Consider the following 7,865-nt stretch of genomic DNA (forward strand, 5'->3'; position numbering starts at 1 on the left):
ACAAAGGGGTGCATGCTTCCCCCTCTTTGCTTTCTGAGCTTTGGGATAAAGTGGAAAGGGCATTGCTCGGAAGCAAGAGGAAGGAGTGGCCACTCAGTGTAATCCTGATAGACCCCGGTGCCAGGCAGCCTGGTCAGCAATTGACTGTGGCCTGCTCTGAGTAGGAGGTGGGACCAGAGACCTCCTGTGGTCCTTTCCCATTCAAATAACTTGAGACTCTGGGATTTGTAAACCCACCACTCAGCGACATAACAATTCTAGCTCCCATCATGAGCCTTTATTTTTCCAGATGGACAACAGAATGGTCTGTTTGCCGAAACCCCTCTAGTAGAACCACCAAGACATCATTCATCACCACTTAAACTTCTGCACTGAAATCTCTCATATTGTTACAAAGCACGGTATGTGGCAAGGGAGGAAAAAGTATGAGCAAAGGGGAGGAAAGAGAATACGTGCTGGCACTACTTCTTATCTTCCAGCTGACCGTGGTATTCATCACTCTTCTTTTGAGGTGAGTGTGGGCAGATCACCATGTCCCAGGTGTCTCCATCAGTGACAGAAGAGGCTCTCATGACCTCTGGGAGGATTCACTTTGCCTTCATCTTTGCGAGACTGGTATTTGATTCCAGGAAGCACTTCAACTCTACAGCTACAGCTTTATCATTTTCAGTTTTGACAAACCCAGGCTTCAGGTTTTACAACAACCTCTTTTGGCCATAAAGAATAAGAAACTGAAAAGGCAAATGCAGAAAAGCTGAAACAAAAGCAAAACAGAAAACCCCAAACGAAACCATATTCTGTGAAGCTTGAAACTTAGTTTAGATTATAAAAACATACATAATTTATGTCAAATCTAATAGGCTGTTCCAGGGCCCATGGCTACTACCAACATGGACACAGGTTTTATTCACAATTGCCTAACCTGCAGAGGTTCCCCAGAAGTAAATGTTGAGTTTAGTTAGAAATGTTAGAAATGTTGAGGATGTTTCCCAGAGGTGTTTTTGTTTTGTCATAAATTGCATGTGAGAGGTTTTGTTTATTATAAATGATGTACCTTTTTCATCATGTCACTCTAGCATTTATCTTCCCTGAGCAGGCGAAGTGTCTGGACATTTGTTTGAGCATAGCCACCTCTGCTGTAGTGTTCCTTCCAAACTCCCAAGCCTCTCTCCAAAGAAAGGTAAGCATCAATACCCATATTTCACCAGTGGAGTGACCTTCATGCATACATACACACAAAAAAAGAAGTGACCGGCACAGAGTTACTTAACAGGCTGTTGGCAGAGTTGTAAATAAAATAATGCAGGTCTCCCGAGACTGGCCCTGCATTATAATGGTTTTCTGTTGGACAATGACAGATTCCACAGCTACTTTCAATACATGCTTTTTTCAGCTCTCAACCTTTAGCCAGCCTCTAAATGACAGCTGCAAAGAGACACTCTTCTTACTCTGTAATTGTGCACAATGGGGAGATTTGTGAAAGAGCTTGATGGGTAAAATTTTCAAAAGCAGTTAAACCTATTTGAAAGGTAATGACATTTAGGCTCCTACATTGCCGATGAGCTCACCACTCAGAAATGGAGCCAGAGTTTCAAACAAATGCAGTCTGCACTGAGAAAAGTACACGAGGACCTGTTTTGCAAAGGCACTTGGACAACTGCAGCCACCACAGGCTGGTTTTCAAAGAGCCCAAACATCCAGTGCGCCGAGGTCTTTTGAAAGACACTGATCAATTATTCTAAACACCTAAATGGTCTTCTTTTGAAAATCCCATGCCACAGAGGGTTTCTGAGCCCCTGTGAGGTCCCATGGGAGATGCTGTGGTGGTGGGAGTCAGAGGATGCCGCTGCAGACCCTGAGGCTGGCCGAGGCTGGCATAGCCATTGCATCACCTCAGAGGAGATGGATAAACTGTCTTCCATAGTCAGGTGTCAGAAGAGATGTCCCTGTGCTTAGGGGTCCACTGGTCCCTGATAGCTGGGTTACTGGAACTAGGAGCCAGTGAACCAGGGATTACTACTCCCTTCGGAGCTTGTGGAGTGCAACATCCACTGATTTACCAAATATCCTCCTTCTGCAAATAGTTCATCTCCCAGGCGGAAGAAAGTGATGGAAAGCATCCCACCTATAATCACTTCAAGCAAATTCTTCAGTTTTATTGCTGTCACCCTTACCTGCTCATATCACAGTCCATGTCTCAGTTTGTCACCCTGTTTCAGTCAGCAAAGTTAACAGTGAATGTTCACAAAAGACTAATTTTCTAACCCTGTCCATTCTAAGGATCTGATTTATAGAAGAGCTTTACACACAGGTAATTACATTAAAATATGTATTTTTTGTTTATTTTTTTTAAGCAGTGACCTGGGCTCATCCCTGCATGACTGGAGGTTAGAAGGACATGGGGAGGGAACTGAATATAAGCCACACTGTAAAAGCGCCCTGAGTGGATACTATGTGCTGGTTTCTTGCATGTGTGGAAATGGAAATGAGGCATTGTCATGTTTTCTCCTTCACCGAACAGCCTTGCAGATGCTCAGCCTGTAGTGCAAATGAAGATGCGGGCCACACAATGTGAAGCACTCCCACTGTGCCTTTGAAAATAGCTTATTCATCCTAAATTAGACAGCTCCTTCAGTTTGTTATTGAACTTCATACATCCCCTACTTACTCCCAGCATTTCTTCATGACACACAGTCATCAAAAACTGACAGAGCTGGAAGGGATGCCTGAACTGCATAACGCCTAGGATGCGTGCTCACAGGGAAGGAAGTATTTGAAGGAGAGACCGTGCAGATATTTATTTACAGTAACCTCCTGCTAGGCTTGAAGCACAACACAGCCATGACAGCATCTGAAAATGCAGCTTGAGAGAGTATGTTTGCATGGCGGGCCAGCAGGAGCAAGGACCCAGCCTTCGCTGGGCAAATGGGATATGAAAAGGAACGGGAGAATGAAAATTGCTGCCTGTGTGAGATGTCCTCAAGGAGGGGGCATTTGGAAAAGATGCACAGAGTGCTGGTGTGAGCTGATTGCAAGGAAAAGGGCCTTGGTAGCAGCTGTCTGCACAGACTGGAGGAGCAACATTGCATTTTTTGAGAGCAAAGAATGCTGTAGTAGGCAAGATGTGAGATAATGGACATCTGGTCAATAAACCTTAGCTACAAAAGGGATAGGAAAATCCACATTGCACATACTTTATACAGACCTACCTCTGCAAGACAGATAGACCTGAGGATGCAGAGAGGAACAAATGGAAAACGGGCTTGAATGATAAGCAATCAAGAAAAGTGCCACACCTTGGTGCAGAGGAAACATTAACATCTCTTTTAACCGTGCTGAGCTCCTGCTGGCAACTGATTATTCCCAAGGAAACACTGCAGGACAAAATTCCCATCCTGATAGATGTAGGCAAAGTCACAGAGATTTAAAAGTCAGCTGCATGAACAGGAGACATAAATCTGTGGATGGGGACAGCTCGGAGGGGCAAAGAAGGGTACAAAGGGAAGATCATCCCAATATCCCATAAACAGATGAGGGGAGACGAAAAGAAGCCATCAAAGATCCTGAAGAAGGGAAAAAGTGGGCAGGAAAAGAGAGGGCAGCTGAGAAAAGCAGGGAAAGCCAAGATTTTGTGTTAAGTGTATAACCAAATATATCATCCTAAGTAACTGCCTGGCCAAGGAAGGTGAGGCTAGTGGCCCAGTTTAGGATAGATTAGGCTACAAAGAAAGAATTACAGACTTTGGTGCAAGAATTTTCAGTGCAGTGGAAGGGAAGGAAACCAGATTAAAAGTCTGGGCTGCAGCTAAAGAAGAAGACGTTTTTCTTCCATGCAGTTTGTTTTCCAGGGTAAGAGGAAAAAGAAAAGAAGCTGGGTGCAAGGAGGTTGGGGACAGCAACGAGGTTGGGGACAGCAACATTAGAAAGAGCAAGGAAAGTACACATACCCCATGCTTGTCCTCAGTTTCCTAGTTCTTCCTGAAGGGCACTTTATAGCCGGGCACTTTATAGCACAGCACTTTGGTCAGAAGTTCCTGGAAGGCGTACATCTCCTGTTCTCGGCTGTCAGTAGAGACAGCACTTCCCTGCAGCTGCTGGTCCTTAGCAGGGATGTGGAAGCATTTCCCTGGAGAGACAGCTGAGAGCACAGCATGGGATGGCGTGCATGCTGTGAGGCACATAGCCTCAGGACCGTAACAACAACCTCAAGGCTACAAACCCATCTGATTAACTACATTTTTTCAAGACCATCAGAGCGTGCTGAACTCCATTGGAACCATTAGGGGTTACCTCATCACCAATTTGAAAGAAGTTACTTGGTAGGTGAAATTTGGGCAGAGTCAGGCTGAGTGTTTATTTGGCAAGGCCATAAGATCTATGTTGAGACCTCGAATTGTGCACATCAGCCCTTAGCTGGGTCACTTCACCGGCACCTGTAGGTGCTTATTTAAGAAGACTAAACCTTCCCTCCTGGCCCCTGGCATGCAGACACAGCATTCTGGACCCGCCAGCACTTGTACCTCCTTCCCTGGGCTGAGCAGTGCTGATGGTTTCACCGCCAGTTTTGCTCCACTCCCTGTTACATCACACTACCCTCCTGTGAGCTTCTGGGTTTTGAACATTTTTTTCTTTCAGTGTTGTCACTGATGAGCAGCTGGTGCAATACATTACTGCTGAACACATGTTATTTTCTCTCTTTTATAAGGAAAGGCATGCTGAAGATGTGCTTTCCCCCCCCATCTTAGTTGTCATGGGAAAGGACAATTCCCCATGCTACAGAAAAGCAGACAAAAATTGAAATGTTGTTATTATTAATAATAAAAACTATACTCTGGGAGATAGGAACAAATGAAACAACATTGCGTCAAATACATATTTTTTGGGGGGGGAAATGGTAAAACTCATTGTCAAGAAGGCTGTTTAAACTTTTTTTCTGAACAAGCGATTCAAAGCTAGCTGGCCAAACTCACCGAGCAATGTACTGGAGGCACACAGCAATGTAATGTTACCATTTACCATCTTCGTATTGTACTTGAGGGATGCTTCAGAAAGAAAATCACATAATATAGAGGCATTCAATAACGGCGACTCTGAACAAGTTGTTCCTGTTTACATCTAGTATCCGATTTGCTTTCTGTTACCGTCTCTGCCATGAGAAGGAGAGCAGCGCTCGGGTGAGGGAAGCAACTTGCCTTCTGCCGGCCGGGGGGAGTGGGGATGCTCTGGACCAAGCCCTGGGTGAAGCCCAGCATCAGCCCTGCACCCCCGGCCCGGACCCGCATCCCCACGGGGGACAAACCCACGCCAACCCTTACCGCTGCGCTCGAGAAAGCCCTTTGCGATCTGCTCAGGCTGACCGGCTGGGACGGGACCGCTTCTCCCCGGGGCTGGCGGGCGGGAGGTTGCCGCCCCCGGGGGGGTGGGGGTGGGGGGGCGGCAGGGCAGCCGGGCACCCCTCCTCGCTCCCCCCGACCCAGGACAGGGCTGAGGGGCTCCCCGGGGCCGGGGGGTGCTGCCCGCTCCCCCCGCGGCGCGCCCGCTGCCTGCGGTGGCGCGTCCCCTTACTGGGGGCGGTAGGATGGGGCTGTGTGTGTGTGTGGGGGGGGGCTCCTTGCAAGGTCCGAATTTTCGTCTCGAGGAAAAGGCCCTGCAGAGCCGGGGCCGGGTGTTCCTCACCGGGAATTCTCCCTCCCGCTCAGGACAGCAACCCCAGGACTATCTGAGCACAGGTAGCAAGAGCTGGGGGGACAGCACAAGTGGGTAGTTACAGACTGCCCCGTTTCTGCTGTCAGTGTGTCAGCAGGAGAGATAAGCCAGCAAGGAACAGGTGGCAAACCATAAAGCACACAAAAAAAGAAAATAATCTGTAAGAAGGTTACAGATAAAGCCATGAAAGTAAGAAGGCTGGAGAGCCAGCTGTGGAGGTGTTTGGAAAGCATCCTACTTGAGCACTTGACAACAAGTCCACCCTCTGGGACAGAGAAATGACTGAGGGGATGTCACTATGCTCTTGGGAGGACACAGAGAAATGGGGAAATGAGATGCCAGCAAATTACTCCACTTCACTGAACTGTGCTGGTGGTGATGGATTTGGAGGATCTTCCTACAGCAGTGAGAAGAAGAGGCAGAAGTTGGACAGAGCTTCTGCTCTTCTCTCAGTTTGATTTAACTCTGGTTTTATTTGTGTGGGCTGTACTCCCTTATCCCCACCACCCATTCGCAGGACTCATTTTAGTGGCTGTGCACATCAACAGAGCATCTGGTTGCATCCTCATCACTTAACTCCAGCTGAATTTAAGACATGAGGGTGCAGGTCAGCATGTCTGAGGAGCAAGGGAAGAATTGGGTTTTCTGGAAAGCAAAACCATCTACCAGTGTAGCTGAGTTTCTTAAAACACATCCTATGAATCTGGCAGTGCTGGGTTTTGTGCCAAGAAATGGGTTTGCTCTGGCAAAAGGTAGCAGAGGGTAAGGTGGTGCAAATGTCACACTGATGTCTAAAAAGTGGGGAGAGAGGACCAGGGTGCTGCAGGACAGACACTTTCCTTTTGGGGTGTGAAGAAGACAGTATATTAAAAATAAAACCAGTAGCTAGGTGGAGAAATAAACAGTGTTGGGGGAAAATCAACACAATGTTCATTGAAGTCATAATTCACAAACCTCATACTATTTAAGTTAGAAGTCAATGAGGTTGTAAATAAGGGTAATCAGACAATATGTGAAAGCTTGGACTCTCTGAAAGCTTTCAGAAACTTATGGTTTAATAAAGGTTACAAAATTGGAAACCAAGAGTAGGAATGAGGCACTTTTCCAAGGAGAAAGGCAATGAGGGGCAGGCTGGGGAGCCACCCTGCACTCTGTGCTGACCAAAATATTCGGAAGTGATCTGGTAAAGGGAGTGAGCTGTGAGGGACCAAAGTCAGTTGGTGGTCCTGAGCTGCTCAAGGCAGTGACAAGGAAAGATGATTGCTAAGACTGGTAGAAAATTTGGTGTTTGGGTTGATGGGATGGACAATAAATGACAAGAAACACAGTTTCATACTCATGAGAATAAATGTCTTCGACTAATCGTATCCATATTTGACAGGATCTGAACACCCTGTTTCCAGTAAGAAAAGCAACCTTGGAATCACTGTGATTAATTCCCTGAAAATGTCAGCTCGGTGCACACAGACCTAAAGTTAAACAATGAGGAAGGAGTAATGAAGGAATAAGGAGGGAACAAGTCACTTATTTTAATGCCTGGGCTTTCTGTCCCTTGCAAAATGTAGCAATAATTGTATTAAAGAATGGGAACTGCTCTGCATGACAAGAAATGCCTTAATCTGCATTTGCAGGCAGTTATCACGTGGTAGTGTTTGAAGCTGCTGGGACATACTTATTTACAATGCAGCAGAGAACAGGACAGTGCTGAAGCACTGGCTGGTGATCTTTTAGCTTTTAGCTTTTTTGAATGGATACTTAACATTGTCTCATACTGAGAAATGAGTTATGTGCTACCAAACCCATGGATATTATTGTCCATACCCCCCGAATTCAACTGTAGGCTGACCACAAAGACGTATAACCACCATTGACACAGATCCGCAAAAACATCTAGGAATAAAAGTCCCATTGTGATCACTGGGGATTAAGTACCAAAATGCTTTGTGAATCCAGTCATCTGCAGCCAGCTTCTTATTTGGTGGCTGTAGATCAACTGAACCAATAAAACATGGATTAAATTTTAAATTATGATCTCTGGATGCTCTTGACATTCTTGTTCTAATTAATATATTGACATATCCAAGGCTTATGTTCTCTCATAGACGCTCATATTTCATCTGTGAAGACAAGGTATGAGCCCTGGGCTCTGCCAATGTGCT

This window comes from Falco cherrug, chromosome 2 (genome assembly GCF_023634085.1).
Source record: "Falco cherrug isolate bFalChe1 chromosome 2, bFalChe1.pri, whole genome shotgun sequence".
Taxonomy (NCBI): domain Eukaryota; kingdom Metazoa; phylum Chordata; class Aves; order Falconiformes; family Falconidae; genus Falco; species Falco cherrug.